A 16028-nucleotide genomic window follows, 5' to 3' on the forward strand; every position below is an offset into this window, starting at 1 on the left:
AGTTGAGGCTGGGAACCATTTAACTTTTGTCTCAGTATCTGCAGTGCCTGTCATTGTGCCTCAGCACAGTAGATTGAATAATTGATCGGTAGATTGGATAGGATGGAATGAGGGAAAAACACTGGAGTCCATCAGGGTTCACGTGGCATTGTAATAGAATCACACTAGAGCACATATGGTATATTGCCCAAGAAATGAGGAAAGGGACAATTTAAAGAAAGCTGAGTAGAGTCTCCTCTTTGTAACTAGACAGACAGGTACTAGACAGACAGGTAATAATCAGAGGATGATTTGTCCATTGCTCAAAGCTGACTCAAATAACATTTTTGTCATTTGTCTCCCAGAATTTGAGTAGGAACAATAGTGTAGAGTTTGTTAAGAAAGTGATTTTTTAAAAAATAAGCATACTTTCAGCATGTTTAAACTTCTTTTCTCCACCTTGTAAGGAATCCCCAATGTTGTTATAGCTCTGCAGGAAAACCACAACCACACAGAGAGAATTTTAAATGAGTTACATAAAATATAAGACAGAATAAAATGGGACTGTTTAATTACCTCCTGAGGAGTGATTTGTTTACCTGCCTTCCTGCTGAGCAATGTTTGACTCTTCACTTGGACACTGCCATGATAGTTATAGAAACATCCAGAAGATATCAAGGACATCCAGAGTTCATTTCCAGGCAAGACTGCACCTAACCCATTATAAAGGAATCCAATCAAAGTGACTGAACAACAACAAATTCCAAGGAGTCTTCTGTCTCTCAGTCTCTTGTCTCTTGATCTCTTTCTCTTTCTCTCTCTCAATCTCTCTCTCTCTCTCTCTCTCTCTCTCTCTCTCTCTCACACACACACACACACACACACACACGATTTCCATATGTGCAATGTTTAGTTTTTGAATGATGTCTCCAAGAAACAAAGGAATAAGGGTCTGGAGCCATGGTTTCCTCTTCTTGTCTTATGCAAAATAGTTATGGGACTTTGGGCTAATCATTCAATTTCTCTGGTCTTCAAACTGTCTCTAAAGTACCTTCTGACTCCAAAAATCTCTGAAATTACAGTTTGATGACTATAGGTTCAGTAGTTATGAATAAATACTATCCCGTTACTCTATACTGGGAAAAGTATATTTCCATGTCTGGTGTCATCTTTGACTCCTCACTCTTCCTCACTCTTCCTCACTCTTCCTTCCACACATGCAACCAGTTGCCAAATCTTGTCATCTCTTCTTCCATGACATCTATCACATGCATATTCTCCCATTACTCTCCAGGCCCTAATTCATCTCCTCTGGACTGGACTATTACAACAACCTCCTAATTGTTCTCCCTGCCTCTCCTCATTCCAATTCATCCTGTACTCAGCTACCAAAGTAACTTTCCTATCGTGGAGGTCTGACCATGCCACTTCCTTCTTCAGCAAATTCCAGCTACTCCCCTATTACATCTAGGATCAAATAGAAACTCCTCTTTTGGGCTTTGAAAGCCCTTCATAACCTAACCTCACCTTACCTTCTCAGCTTCATTAGGCATTACTCCAGTTCTTTCTCTCTAAGGTCAAACAGGCTTCCTTACTGTTCTTCACATACTCCATCTCCATGCATTTGCACTGGCTATATCCCATGTCTGCAACTCACCTACACTTCTTGGAATCTAATTTCCCTCAAGGCTCAACTTAAGCATCATCTTCTACATGCAACCTTTCCTGGTCCCCCTCAAATGTTAAAACCTTCCCTCAAGATAGTCTTATCTATTTTGTAAGTATTTCATATGAACCTATGCAAGCATGTTGTCTTTCCTGGGTAGAATGTAAGGTGCTCGAGGGCAGGAGTTGTTTCATTACAGGCTTTTTTGTTTTTCCAGAGACAAGTACAGTGCCTAGCACATGATAGGCACTTCATAAATACTTGTCAGTTGACTGATTGATGGATGGACTGGAGGCAGGGACACTGGAAATATAGTATATGATTTGTTTCTTAAATTCCATAGGATTTGGAATTGGAAGGGATCTTAGAATTCATCTAGTCCAGGAATTTTTAACTTAGGGTCCATAGATGCCCCAAGGGATCTGCGGATGTATTTCAGGGTAATCATTAACTTAGTGGAAAAAAAAATCCATCTTTCTTTCATATATATAAACCCATATATATAAATCCATATAATTGGGGTTTTTGTAATTCTGTATATTTTATTTTATGCATTTAAAAACATGATTCTGAGAAGGGGTCCATAGCTATCACCAGACCGCCAAAGGGGTACAGGACTCACAAAATGTCCAACCCTCCATTTTACAGATGAAGAAAATGAGGCTCAGAGAAGCAGACGCTCTAGTAAAGGTTAAGAGCTAGGATGTGTTCTCTATACAAACAAAAAAAAAAATCTGACCCCTCTTCTATTTAATCAATCCCAAAGAATTTATTAATCACCTACTATGTGCTAGGAACTACACTAAGCACTGGGAATACAAATACAAAATGATAATAACAATAGCAATAATAATTCCTATTCCTGGAGAGCTCAACATTCCATCAGATACATTACATTCTATTCCCTCAGTCATTTGGATGATCCACAAATAAAGTCATAGAGTTACATGGAACCCTGTAAAACCATCTGTTCAAGTGTAGCCTCCTATCTTCTGGCAGTGAATCCATATCTCATTTCTGATTCCTAGCTGAAACTCAGAGACAGTAAATGACTTGCTAAAGATCACAAAGCTAATCGGCAGTAGAAGGGAGATAGGACAAAATCACCTGTCTTCGAGTATATTGCTCGTTCCTCTATGCCATATTGTCCCATTGCCTGCCAACATATTTACTTATTACAGGAAAAAAACCCAAAAGGAGAAAATTCTAACATGTTTCTCAGGCAAATGATCCATCACAGAGTCCTGTTCTGAGAGCCTGAGGGAAGGGGAGAAAACAAGCATTTATTAAGCATCTACCATGTGCCAGACACTATGCTGAGCACTCCACAAATATTATCTCATTTGATCCTCCCAAAAACCCTAGGAGGTAGGCGCTAATGTTATCCCCATTTTACAGTGAGCAAACTGAGACAAACAGAGGTTAAGTGATTTGCCCAGGGTCACCTAGCTGGTTTGAGACAAGATTTGAACTCAAGTCTTCCTGACTCCAGACCTAAGTCATATATTGCTAAAACTTTCCCATCTCCAAACTATGGACTTTTGTATAGCTAGTGAGCCAAGTATATCCCAACATCTCCTTTAGAAAACACTTTAAATTCCCTAGAGTCAGGTGACCACATCCTTCAATGTATGTTGAATTTTCTTGAGGAAAGTTTATGAAAGGCTCCCAAATGGAACTGCGTCAGGTTCAAAGAGCTTGGAGAGGGAAAAACCAAAATGAAAATCAAAAGTACTTCAATGTACTTCAGTCTTTGCCAGCCCTAGCAGTCCTTCCACTCTAAGGCTCTCTGTACCCATCTGGGGAGAGATGACTTTGGCTGTCTTACAGAAGAGCACTGTGAATCACCTCATTGTCAGAGTAGAGGATGGTTCTCCAGTCATTGCCTTCCATCAACACTAAAGAAGTGAGCACCTTTCCCCAAAAGCTGAATCAGGAGAGCACTGGGCCCTCCAGTGGTGAGGTTGATCTTTGTGATTTATGCTCCTCAAGAGACCTAGGCAGAATGAAGACTGAAGAGATGACGGCTTAGAATAAATGAAACATCTGCCTTGATCCCAGCCTCCCAAAAGAATCCAATGCCAATTTTCAAAAGCATTCCGGTCCTTCTTCCTGATTGAGAAGACTGAATAGTGATCCCTCCCTCTCCAATCGGGCCCTGCATGGTGGAATCCTAGGACACTTTCTCAACCTTCTTGCTGATTGAAGAATATTTCCATAGGAACCCGTATCACGCCCTCATTTCCCATTCAACTCTGCTAGAGTGTCAAAGACTCTCAGACGGTTGTAGGTTGTGAATGGCCGCAGGAGCACAAATGAACTATTTTTGAAATTGGATCAAAAGTGGGATTAGGTTCGACTCCAAATACTGGACGAAAGGAGAACAGCTCGACTTTCACGCTTTCTTTAGTCATCCAAGAGACTTGCCTGGGCTCCATTTACAAGCAAAGTTTTTGACATTCATATGGAAACAGTTATCCTCTGGCACCCCCTGCTGGTTACAATGTAGCTATAGAGGGAATTAAAGGTTGGGGGAGCCATTGGCGACCTCATTTCTAACAAGTCTTTGAAATCGTTTGGAATAATCAGCATTTGCAGCTTCAGAACCAAGACGCCAGGAAACCACCGACTCCAAGACCTCTCTACCCTTCTCTATGTATCGGAGTGCCCACCATCCTTCAAGGTCCTTCCCAAATCCAACCTAATTTCCTGTTTTGGCCCATTCCAATCCCTCCCTTTATTGGACATTCTTTAGCCCGAGCTCTCTGTGCTACCCACTTTGGTATTCGATTATAGCTTGTTCGATAGGATTTGGAGCTGGAAAGGACCTTAGAATCATCTCAACAAGCCCCTCATTTTATAGTGGGGAACACCAAAGTCTGGGCAAGTTCAATAACATGCACATAGAGTCAGGATTAGAGTTCAGGCCCTTTGACTCAAAACCTACTGTTTTTATCCCTACATTAGGTGGCTTCCTTGATTTGTAATCCCATAGTTTAACGTAGTATTTTGTTGTTGTTCGGTCTTGTAGTTGTATCAGATCTATCTGAATGTGAGGAAGATGAGGCAGTACCGCTGTATGAAACACTAAGTGAAAAGCCCGACAGCCCATGATCAGATCCAAGGCAAGGAAGAGACATAGCAGAAGAGTTTTTAGGCAGAGAAAGGGAAGTGGTTGAGAGGGTGAGCTGCTACCGACCAAAACAGTACTGGGGCACTAAGAATTGGCTTTGTCTACCCTCTCCTCCTATAGCAACCTGAACACTCAGCTGTGATTGGCTCAACAGCCGCACAATTAAGTCCTTCCCTTGGGATCACTTCAGCTTCTGTACACCCAAAACTTAGACTGGGAGCAGCTCTGGACATTGCTTGCTACTTCCAACTCTCAATTGCCCCTGAGGGCCATCAAAACTTATTGTAAATCCCTCACAGAGTTTGGGAAATGCTTCATTATAGAATTCTCATCTACTGGCAGATTATGGCACTTAGCATCCTGCTGTATTGGTATCTTCAAAGCTATCACTGATGATAAATAATTTAATGAAGACAAAACGTGCTACCAGCTGTCTTATTCTCCAGCTTTATCAGGTTGAAAGTGCAGGGCTAAGCAAAACATAGAAAAACACAGTGTGAAATTAGAAAGACAAGCCCCCCCCCAAAAAAAAAACTTTATGGTTCTCATCTGTAAGTTGCACAAATGAAAAAAAATCACATTGGGCAAATTAGCAACTTAAGCTACAGGTTATGCTATCCATCACTACTTAGATGCCTCCTCTAGCCGTCACTAGAAATAAATAACAAGTTTAGAATGCAGTCAATGGGCCAGACTTGAGTAAAGGGTAACACAGCACTTAGAACAGGGGTGGGGAACCTGCAACCTCTAGACCACATGTGACCCTCTGAATCCAAACTTCAGTCAAACGGCTGCACTTGAAGACCTGAAGGGCCTCATGTGGCCTCAAGGCTGCAGGTTCCTCACCCCTGAAGAACAGTGCCTAGTACTTAGAATTGTACGCGGCACTCAGTAGGCAATTACTTAATGCTTATTGACTTACTTATACACTGCCTCCAATAGTGGTTTACCGTATTAGACTTGACAAGATTTTCCTTGGATTTTATTATGTTAACTTAGAAGCTAGAGACACACTGAGCTTCTCAAATCACATCTCAGAACATTGTTAACATTGATTAGTGTGAGGATGCAATGGAATGTGCTATATTTAGTTGCTAGTTTAGTTGCATTTAAGTGCCTACTATATGCTAGGCACTACGCAAGGTGCTAGGGATACAAAGTAAAAACCAAGGAGCTTATATTATTAAATTTATTAACCTATAAGAAACCTTACAGCTTTCTACATCTTTAAGCTTTTGATAAGCAAAATGTTCTCATCAGGCTGCAATCCTTTGTTTTAAACATTTTGGCATTGAGTTCACAAGATTTTTACAGATCAAGAAACCATACTTTTATCACATTGGATATGAAATCTCTTTGACAGACCATTTTTCCAAGTCTGACTTTGATTATAACCCACAGATTTTTGCTGAGGTTTAAATTAGCCTGGTTCTCAATCTTTTAAAACACTTGTATCTCTTTACTCGGATATTTTTCTTCTCCTTTCAAGATGTATGGCATAGTACATGATCATGTTGTATCTCTAGTTGGGAATTCCTGTAATCAAGGAAAAATTCTTTTTGTTTCTCAATATATCAGTTTATCAAAGTTCATTATTCCTTCAATGGAAGCAAGACTTCCAGAATCTTTGGAAGTTAAGTGTATGGCATAAAATGTAGCATTCATCTGACAAAGACAACTGACACCTTGCAAAAGGTGTGGAAATCAGCTCATTCTGGTCTCATCTATTCCAAGTCAGACTGCCAAATCAGCCTAATGACAACTGAAGCACATCTATATGATCACTGATGTCACAAAATGAAACCATATCAAAATTATGTAATTGAAAGAGTAGCAGCCAGAGAAAGTAGGAAAGACTTTCACATGCGAGGTGACATTTGAGCTGAACCTTCAAGGAACTAGGAATTCTAAAAGGCAGAGACAAGGAGGGAGTGCATTCCAGGTACAGAGTATATAGGTTGTACAACCTCTGCACATGGTGATGGAATGTTGTTGCATGAGGATAGGGTGGTGCTGTGAGACTACAATTCATAAGGAAGTGATGTGTAATAAGTTTGGGAAAGGTAACCTGGAGCCACATTATGAAAGTCTTTAAATGCCAAATCAGAGGAGTTTGGATTAGATCCTAAAGTTAAGAAGAAGTCACTGGCTATGAGACTTGTTAACTGATTGGTTAGGGACTGAGCAAGTTAATGAAAATGAAGAATCAAAAAGATGATGTCAAGTTTGCAGTCCTGAGTGACTAGAAGGATGGTGGTGCCTTCAATAGAAATTTTTTTTCCTCCTTTGTTCTCAAATAGGACCAAAGACATTATGAGGGTGATGTCTTGACTTTCTCATGAATTAGATCAAAGTGAAACAGAGCTGCGCAAAGTCATAAGCTTCACTCTCCCCTCCATAGTCATCAGAGTCCAATGGCAGGACAAAAGTCAAGACGACTGGCACTAACTCAGGATTCCTCAATAGAAATATGGAAGTCCAGAAGAGGAGTGGGATTGGGGGGAAAGATAATGAGTTCTGTTTTAGGTACTTTGTTTTCTTCTTCAGAATTTACCACCTACTACTGTACATTATATTGATCTGAGTACCTGTCTTATCCAGATCTCCTTGAGGGCAGAGGCCATGTTTTATTTATCTTTGTATCTCTCTTAGTACATAAATAGGTGATTAATTAATAAGTATTTGAATGCATACATGCTGGTGGGTGGCAATGAAAACAATTTCTGGTGGCATTCTGGACAGCTGATCATTTTGTTGTTGTTTTCTCTCACCCTCCTCTCTTCCTTTCATTTTTCTCCTCTTTCCTCACTCTTCACACCTGTCACTGCCACCTGTAAGCTTTGCTTAGCCCCAGTTGTAGCATTCCTGGCTAAAGAGGTGGCTGGTCCCCGGAAGACAGTCTGGCTTTGCACATGGATCTAATTTAAAAGCCTTTACAACCTCTGGTAACTCATAGCAACAAGAAATATCAATGCTATAAAAGTGCAAGGAAGCTTGAAAGAGCATGATGGGAAAAGGAGTATATTACTGCTTCTATACTTTTCTCTGTCTCTGGGGCTTCTGTGGCATTATGCATCCTGAAGGTTCTGTGCAAATTGACGGAAGATTAAGATTGTGCTGAAGGGAAGCTTAGCCCAAAATAAAATATGTCAGTTTCATGATATATACTTGTATCTGACCTTGTTGTCTCCCCTCACCCATAAAAGAAGTAGGTATTGTTTTATTTATTGTTTTTGTATTCCCCTTAGCACAGTGCCAGGCACACAATAGAAGCTTAATAAATTTTGTGGATGGATGGGTGGATGAACGGATGGATGAATGGGTGAGTGGGTGGATGGATAGGTGGGTGGGTGGGTGGGTGGATGGATGGATAGATGGATGGATGATTAAATGGATGAGTGTGCAACAACCAGCAGCAATTGAGATCAGAAAACAGAGGGGGTCTTAACCTGGGGTCTCTGAACTATGTTTTTTTTTTTAACATTTGGATAACCGTATTTCAACGTAATTAGATTCCTTTGTAATCCTATGTTTTATTTTATGCACTTAACAATATTATTCTGAAAAGGGGTTAGTAGGCTTCATCAGACTGCCAAAGGGATCCATAACAGAAAATTAAGAACCCCTGCTCTAGAAGAAATTGGGTGGAAAGGATTAGGGTCACAGCACAAGGAGTAATTGACCAAATCAGAATTCACCTAGGCTTCTGACTTGGCAGTCATAGACCAGTAGAAAAACACTGAATTGGAAGTCAGAGGACCTGAACTCTCTGTTCTTTTCTGCCTTGAGGTCATTTATTCTTTGTGAGCCTCAGTTTCCTCATCTGCAAAATGAAAAGGTTGTACTACATTGTTATCTCGAAGGTTCCTTTTCAGCTCTAAATACTGTGATAAGCACCTGGGTATCCCATGTTTTGCCTTTCATCATGTTTTCCTTATTTCAAATGGAAAATCCAAATGAGAGCAGATTGTGCATGACTTTCTTTGTGTGGCAGAAAGCCAGGCTGGGGCATTGTACTGTTTGGGAAGAATTGGATTTTCTAAGCAAAGGGCTTCAGCATGTTTTTTGGAGAAATTTTACAATTTACTTTTTTCCCCCCACAGCTGCCATCTGTTTCTGAAAGCAATAATATGTAACTAGCTGGCATGTCAGTTGATTAGAAACTGCTGCCAATTTAGATAGGATTGATGGATTGCTGATGCGTGGTGCTGTTCAGAAGAGCACCTCTCAGCCATTGCAAATTACAAGGGATGTCTCATTTTAGAGCATAAATTCCCTTAACCACCTACACACTCATTTGCACAGACTTTTCTGCTAGTACAGAGACCATAAATGCAAGGTACCATGTGCTGCTTTCTTCCCTTGGAGTAAGGCTGTCCAGAATGGATTTGACTTTTGATTTTATTCTTTTGTTCAAGAAATGCAAAAAGAAAAAAAAAAGCCACTCAATTATTCTCAGATTAACCTTTAAGCTAAAAATTCTTTAAAGGGGGGGATGGGAGGGCAGAGATTTAATTTCCTATTTTGATGTCTTCTTTCATGTAACTTCAGAAGAAAAAGAATGTGTGGCCCATCCTGAGCAGAATGTTCTTTTTTTCTGTAAGATTGCTTACTCCCTCCAGAGCTCAGATTCCAAGACACTGACACATCCCCCCCCCCCCGCCACCGCCATGGCTTCTAAAGTTGCTCTGAAACCTCTCTGAGCAGGGCACCCTGTGGGCTGGGGAAGGGAAGAAGGAATAAAATTTTTTAAAAAAAGAGATGTTGTTATAGATTTTCCATTTTATCCTCTGGCCTCCTCTGTCTCAGATGTTTTTATAGTTTTGTTTTTTTAAAGGACTGGAGTGAAAGGAAGATAGCATTCTTCAGTTTCTCCAGAGAGTTTTGTCCCCCTAACTAGACCATTAGCACCAGCTGATGTGAAAACAAACCACGGTGCTATAAAACCACAGATCAAGGAAAGACTAGCAATGCCTCCATATCACTTAATCTTTAGAAAGCATCTCCCAAGGGATGAAGGCAGAATTAGGTGGATGTGTCTAAACTAGAAGGTACCCATTAAACCCCAAGCTCTTTGAGGACCAGGGACATGAGTTACTCAACTTTGTACCATCTCTACAGTAGACAACTAATGTATGTTTATTATTGTTGTTCTGTGTCAACCAAATCACAGAAAGTTGTGAGCATATCATAAGGGTTCATCACATGTGTCAAGTTCATTCAAAACCATTTAAATGCCTACTATGTGCCAGGTCCCCTGCTAGGCACTGAGAGAGATATAAAGAAGACATAGGACAGTGCGTGCCTTCAGGATTCTTATAAATGAATAGGGGAGAAAAGGCAGGTACACAAAATACCTATGCCATAAATTAAAATGTGGAAAGTGTATAAAAGGGAAAGATTCACATAATGAGATACCATTTTCAGCTAGAGGGAATGGAGAAGACTTTCACCAAGGAGGTGGATCCCTAGCAGAGCCTTGGAGGAAGGAAAGGCTTTCAAAAAGGGGAGGGAATGAGAAGATATTTTCCCAAAAGGGAACAGAAAGGTGATAGACTCAAGTTGCAGAAAAACATCCATTTTCACAAATGGCCATCATACAAACTTGTTTTGCTTAATTGTTTATTACAAGATTGGGGGGAGTGGGTTAGAAGGAGTGGGATCAGCAGTAGTGATGCAAAAAGAGATCCATTGAAACCTTTTTTTAGATGAGCAGAAGAGAACAGAAGGAAACACAGACAAGCATAATAGTTTTGAAAGTACCATGTTGAATTTAAATACTCTTTTAAAAAGCAAGCTGTACATAACAGAGTTTCACAGTTTCATGTATAATCCTCTTTTATGTCCTACTTTGTATCTGGAAATACTCATGCTTAGGAAGGGGGTGTTAAGCTCAGAATAAGAAAAAATTTAATTTTAAAAAATCAAAAGGAAGGAATCTGACATGGAGGTGTGAACATGTGAACAAAGCACAAAGGTGGGAGAGGGAACTGGGAATAGGAAGGAAATAGGGAGTAGGGAGAGCAGATCAGGGAAGAGCAACTAGTTCAGCATGTGAAAGGGAGCAGTGTTCACTAAGACAAGACAGGCCGATTCATTTAATTCAATCAGCACTGTGCTAGATATTAAGGACGGGCAGCCAGGCGGCACAATGGATACAGCGCCCACTCAGGGGCAGGAAGACTCATCTCCCTGAGTTCAAATCTAACCTCAGACACTTAGTAGCTGTGTGACCCCTGAACAAATCATTTAACCCTGTTTGCCTCAGTTTCCTCATCTGTAAAATGAATTGGAGAAGGAAATGGCAAAACCACTCCAGTATTTTTGCCAAGAAAACCCTAAATAGGGTCATTGACTTTCGTACTCCTTTTTAGCATATTTCTTTAGCCTTAGTGGATACATTCTGTCTAAATTGAAAACAGGATAGAAAATGAATGAGATGGCCTCATAATAATTCTGCAAAATGGGCTGCCATAGACTATTCAGGGGACCTGCCCTGTAGTCCCAAAAACCAGACTGGGAGAAAAAGGAAGGAGACTTATAGATTTGACTTATAGTCACTGGGGCTTCAAACAAAAGAAAAGCTGTCCTCTGGGTGTCTTTGCAAAAAGGCAAGCTGAAGATGCAATTTGTCTCATCTCTTATTTGTATCAGGCGACCCAAACAGTTGTGCCCGAGCTACTGCTGCTGCTGCTGCTGCTGCCACTGCCACATTTGGGGATTTTTTTATGAGTAATTTATCTTTAAAATCTGATGGCTCTCCTGACCTCTTGTGCGGATGATGGAGGGGTTAGGTCAAGTTAGCTGGGCCACATTTTCTCTACAATCTTCTAAAACCCTATAGAGAGACAGAATCTGAGAAGTTGCAAAGCTTGCACCTACCAGCTGGTGCTGCCTGCTGATGAATCCTAGCAGCTGCTGTTAGGTCTCTGCAGCCTCAAAGTAAAAGTAAATGTGCAGGCTGTGTGAGTGGCCAGGGAGGGACAGATGGTGGTACCTGCAGGAGCTCTTGGCACAACGGTGAGCGTACAAAACTGGTGACCCAAGAGGTGCCCTTTGATTTAGGAGACAAGGTAGAAAGCAGAGGTCCACTATAGCTGGCATAGGATTGCCAGACTCGGAGCTAGACAGGATGCTAAAGGTCATCATTTTTCAAATAAGGAAACCAAGGCCCCAAAAAAGTTAAACGATTTGCCCAAGGCTTCATAAGTAGTAAGTGGCAGAGCTAAGCTGCTTAATTTCATCTTTAACTGTTAACTCTTTAGAGAGAGAAGGTAAAGAAATATGAAAATACAATTTGTTCAGCAAGTCACCTGAGTCTTTCTTCCTAAGGGCCAGCTAGATTCCACTTCATTTTACAGAGCTATCACTAGGACAGGGCCACTGGGACTTTGCCCCAGAACAGCTACATTGGGAGGGGGTGATATTCCTCCTCTTTGAAATGCACAGGGGACCACCTAGGAAAAAAGGCCCCATGTTAGTACTCTGAGGTGAGAACCACCACCCGAAGATCAAAACGCCCCTCTCTTGGGGCTGTCTGTCTGAACCACTGAACCAACTCAATGACACAGTACTGAGACAAACTTCTTACTCATTTCCTAGGAATCCATTCCATGTGGGACACTGAAGATCATGACGATGGCTACATGTCCTAGCCTTAGTTCCCCCTCTCCTGTACAACTGAATTTGCTCTGAGTGTCAGATTTCCTTGACAAGCCTCTACTAATTTATTCTATAGTATGCAAAGTACCAGCCATAAACTCCTGATCACAGACAGAATTTTCTAATCATATAATTTGAGGTTGGAAAGGGGCTTTAAAGATATCTACTTCACTCTCCTCACTTTATTGTTGAGAAAATAGTCCTCGAGAGGGGAAATGACCTTCCCAAAAATCACAGAGATAATAAGTATCAGAGTCAGGATTCAAACACAGGTCTTCTGACTCCAAATCCAGTGCTTTGGTCCATATACCATGTTATGCCTCTTAATTCTAATGCTTTCTCTCTTTTAATTATTTCCAATTTATCTGATATATAACTTGTTTGTATATATTTATTTATACATTATCTACCCCATTAGATTGCAACCTCCTTGAAGGCAGGGACTGTCTTTTGCCTCGTTTTGTATCCCCAGCACTTAGCCCAGTGCCTGGCAGATAGTAGGTGCTTACTAAATGTATGTTGATTGACTGCTTGTCTGCTGCATGTCGCTTGGAAGTTGGCTTAGTGCTAGTCCTCAGCCTTATTCTGCCTCCTCATTCCCCCTGACCTCTTCCAACACCGGCACCCCACTCATGTGGAAACAGCAGGATGCCCACTCTTTTCCCTAGGGAGCTCCAGTACTTTCCGCATTTCACAAATACGAAAATGTACAACCACCAAGGAGATTCAAAAGTAGCTGGGAAAAGATGCTAAATTGTTTTGTCACTTGAGAAAATAAGCATCCCAATGCATGAATGGCAGGATGCACAAGGCAGCAGAGTTTGTGCGAAGGACGTTGGATATGGAGGCAGGTGATCAGGGTTTGAATCACATATTTGCCACTTCCTATCTGGGGAACCTTGGCCACCATTTCCTCCTCTGTAAAATCAGATAACCAGTATTTACACTTCCTACCTCATCAGGTTGTTGTGAGAAGAGTGTTTTGTAAACCTTGAAGCCCTATCAAAATGAAAGTTGTCGTTGCCTTTATATTTAACCTTGGCCAAATCTTTACTAGTGTACTCCACTTTGGGCTTCCCCAGGTGGCTTCCCCGGCTTCCTTCAGGTCCCAGCTAAAAATCCACCTCCTATGGGAAGCTTTTCCCAATCCCTCTTAACTCTAGAGCTTTCCCTCTATTAAGCATTTCCAGGTTATCCTGTATATAGCTTGGTTTGTACATAGTAGTTCATGTGTTGTCTTCCTTATTAGATTGTGAGCTCCTTGAGAGCAGGAACTGTCTTTTACTTATCTTGTATCCCCAGAGCTTAGCACAGTGTCTAGTGCATAATATAAAATGTGTATTGACTGAGTTTCAAGCTTCCAGAAAAGCCACAACTGAATTTAACAAACACATCCTAAGCATCTATGCTGTGTGTGTTTCAATATTATTAAAGAGTCAGAAAGTCAGACCTAGGCAGAAAGGTAAAGAAATTAGTATTATTTTACCCAGAGAAGAGATTATGAAGCAAATGAAATATAAAACACTGATATTCCCCTTTTCTAATATTTAAAATAGAATCATAGAGCTCAAGTAAATATCAGTCATCAGACTTATAAAAGAAAAGTGGGGGGCGGGAATATTTTGTATCAAATCCCAGGGAAAACACACACGTTCATTAGCCAAAAGGGAGGCAGTGTGTTACAAAAGATAAGAGTCTGAGAGTCAGAAGACCTGGCTTTGAGTTGGTGCTGACTCTTCTACTTATTAAGCTGTGTCACTATGGCCAAGGCATTTAACCTCCTTGGCCTCATTTTCCTCATCTGTAAAATGGAGATAACATTTGCACATAAACTACCTCAACTGTGGGTTCCCTGAAAAATCATGGCAAGCAAAAAGAGTCCTTAGAGAGGAATCTAGTCTAACTCCCTCATTTTAAAGATAAGGAAACTGAAGCTCAAAGAAGTTGTGACTTACCCAAGGTCACACAGTAATAAGTAACAGAATCTGGATTTGAACCCAAATCCTCTGATGTCAAAGGCATCTAGATGGGGCAGTGGACAGAGCACCCAACCTGAAGTCAGGAAGACTCATCTTCCAGAGTTCAAATCTGGCTCTACACACTTACTAGCTGGGGGACGCTGGCAAGTCACTTCACCCTGTTTGCCTTGGTTTCCTCATCTGTAAAATAAGCTGGAGAAGGAAATGGCAAACCACTCCAGTGTCTTTGCTAAGAAAACCCCAAGTGGGGTCAACAAGAGTCAGACCCAACTGAAACAACTTAACAACAACTCTGACATCAAATCCCATACTTTTTCTACCACAACACACTGCCTCTGTACCCAGGGAAGTTCGCTAGGAAACTGTTTTGCTTACTATTAGGTGCTATATAAATGCAAGCAATTGTTTTCCTGCCTGAATGAACTCATTCTACCTATGTTCTGTATCTTGCAGGATTCATATGGTGCAGCACTGAGTGGACCCTCACTCCTTTCAAGGAAGATTGCTGCATGACAATTTTCGGTATGTTGCAAAAGGTTTGGTTTCTCCTTGTTGAGATATTGTAATGTTGGATAATTAGTGAGAGCATGCCGCAGAACATGAGAACTAGAAGATGGGGATATGAGTTCACTGTGGGAAGCAGGTAGAAAGGAATTTCCTCCCGGTGTGCTCATCGCTACAATGGAAGGAGCAATCTGTCTGGTTTTTGTCTTTATGGCCCCAAAGAGGCATTCTTTGTAGGAAATGTTGACACATACATGTAAATAATAATAGCTAGCAATTTAATAATAGCACTTCAAGGTTTGCTAAGCTCTTTACAAATATTGTCTCATTTTTTATCCTCACAACAACCTTGTGAGGTAGGTACTACTTTTATTCCCAGATGAGGAAACTAAGGCAAAGAGAGTTTAAATGATATGCCCAGGGTCACATGGCTAATAAATGTTTGAAGCAGGATTTGAACTCAGAACTTCCTGACTCAGGTCCAATGCTCTATCCAGTGTCCCATATAGCTTACTTATTGGGGCAAGAGAGTGGCAGAGAATTTAATTCTTTATATTCAGATTATTGTCAGATAGTGTGGATCTAGCCCAAGGGAGAATGGATGTCAGGAATAGAATTTACTCATTTCTCCCTAGGGTATGCTGTTCTCAGTAACCAACCTTTTACTACTCTTCAAGGGGACTATACTAGCTGCAAATTGAGGAGGAACATTTTAAGTCAGTAAAATGATTCTGTTGCAGTTTGGGATGCTAGGAAACCCAAAATGCAAGGGTACAGGGCGGGTCTGCCTCAAAAGAATTTGACCACTCAAGCCTTCTTTCAGTCAGAGTAACAAGGTTTATTATACGTTGATTGGGTGGGCAAGATTTCTAGCAAAACTTCAAATTTGATCAGGACAAGATTGGTTGTTGTTTGTCCTTCATTCTCGAAGAGGACCATGACACCAGGGAAGTGATGCCATGACATGCAAGTGAATTGGATTTAAGTGAGGGAGGGCTGTGCAAAGTCACCAGCCTCACCTTCTCCTCCTGGGCCATCTGGGTCCAGTGGCCAGATATAGATCAGAACAACTAGAGATGGCCCAGGATTCAGTGGGAGACATTGA

At 41.0% G+C, this 16028-nt stretch overlaps 1 protein-coding gene across 3 annotated transcripts in view; it reads left to right on the forward strand.

The window, feature by feature from the left end:
• Positions 1-16028, forward strand: part of SMPD3 (sphingomyelin phosphodiesterase 3) — a 252378-nt gene that overhangs the window by 156663 nt on the left and 79687 nt on the right. For all 3 annotated transcript variants that reach the window (XM_027847630.1, XM_027847628.1, XM_027847629.1), the window contains one exon: positions 14873-14941. The gene's annotated coding sequence lies outside the window, so the exon portion shown is untranslated. The remainder of the gene's footprint in view (positions 1-14872; positions 14942-16028) is intronic.

Source organism: Vombatus ursinus, unplaced genomic scaffold, assembly GCF_900497805.2.
Source record: "Vombatus ursinus unplaced genomic scaffold, bare-nosed wombat genome assembly UNPS02005286.1, whole genome shotgun sequence".
Lineage (NCBI taxonomy): Eukaryota > Metazoa > Chordata > Mammalia > Diprotodontia > Vombatidae > Vombatus > Vombatus ursinus.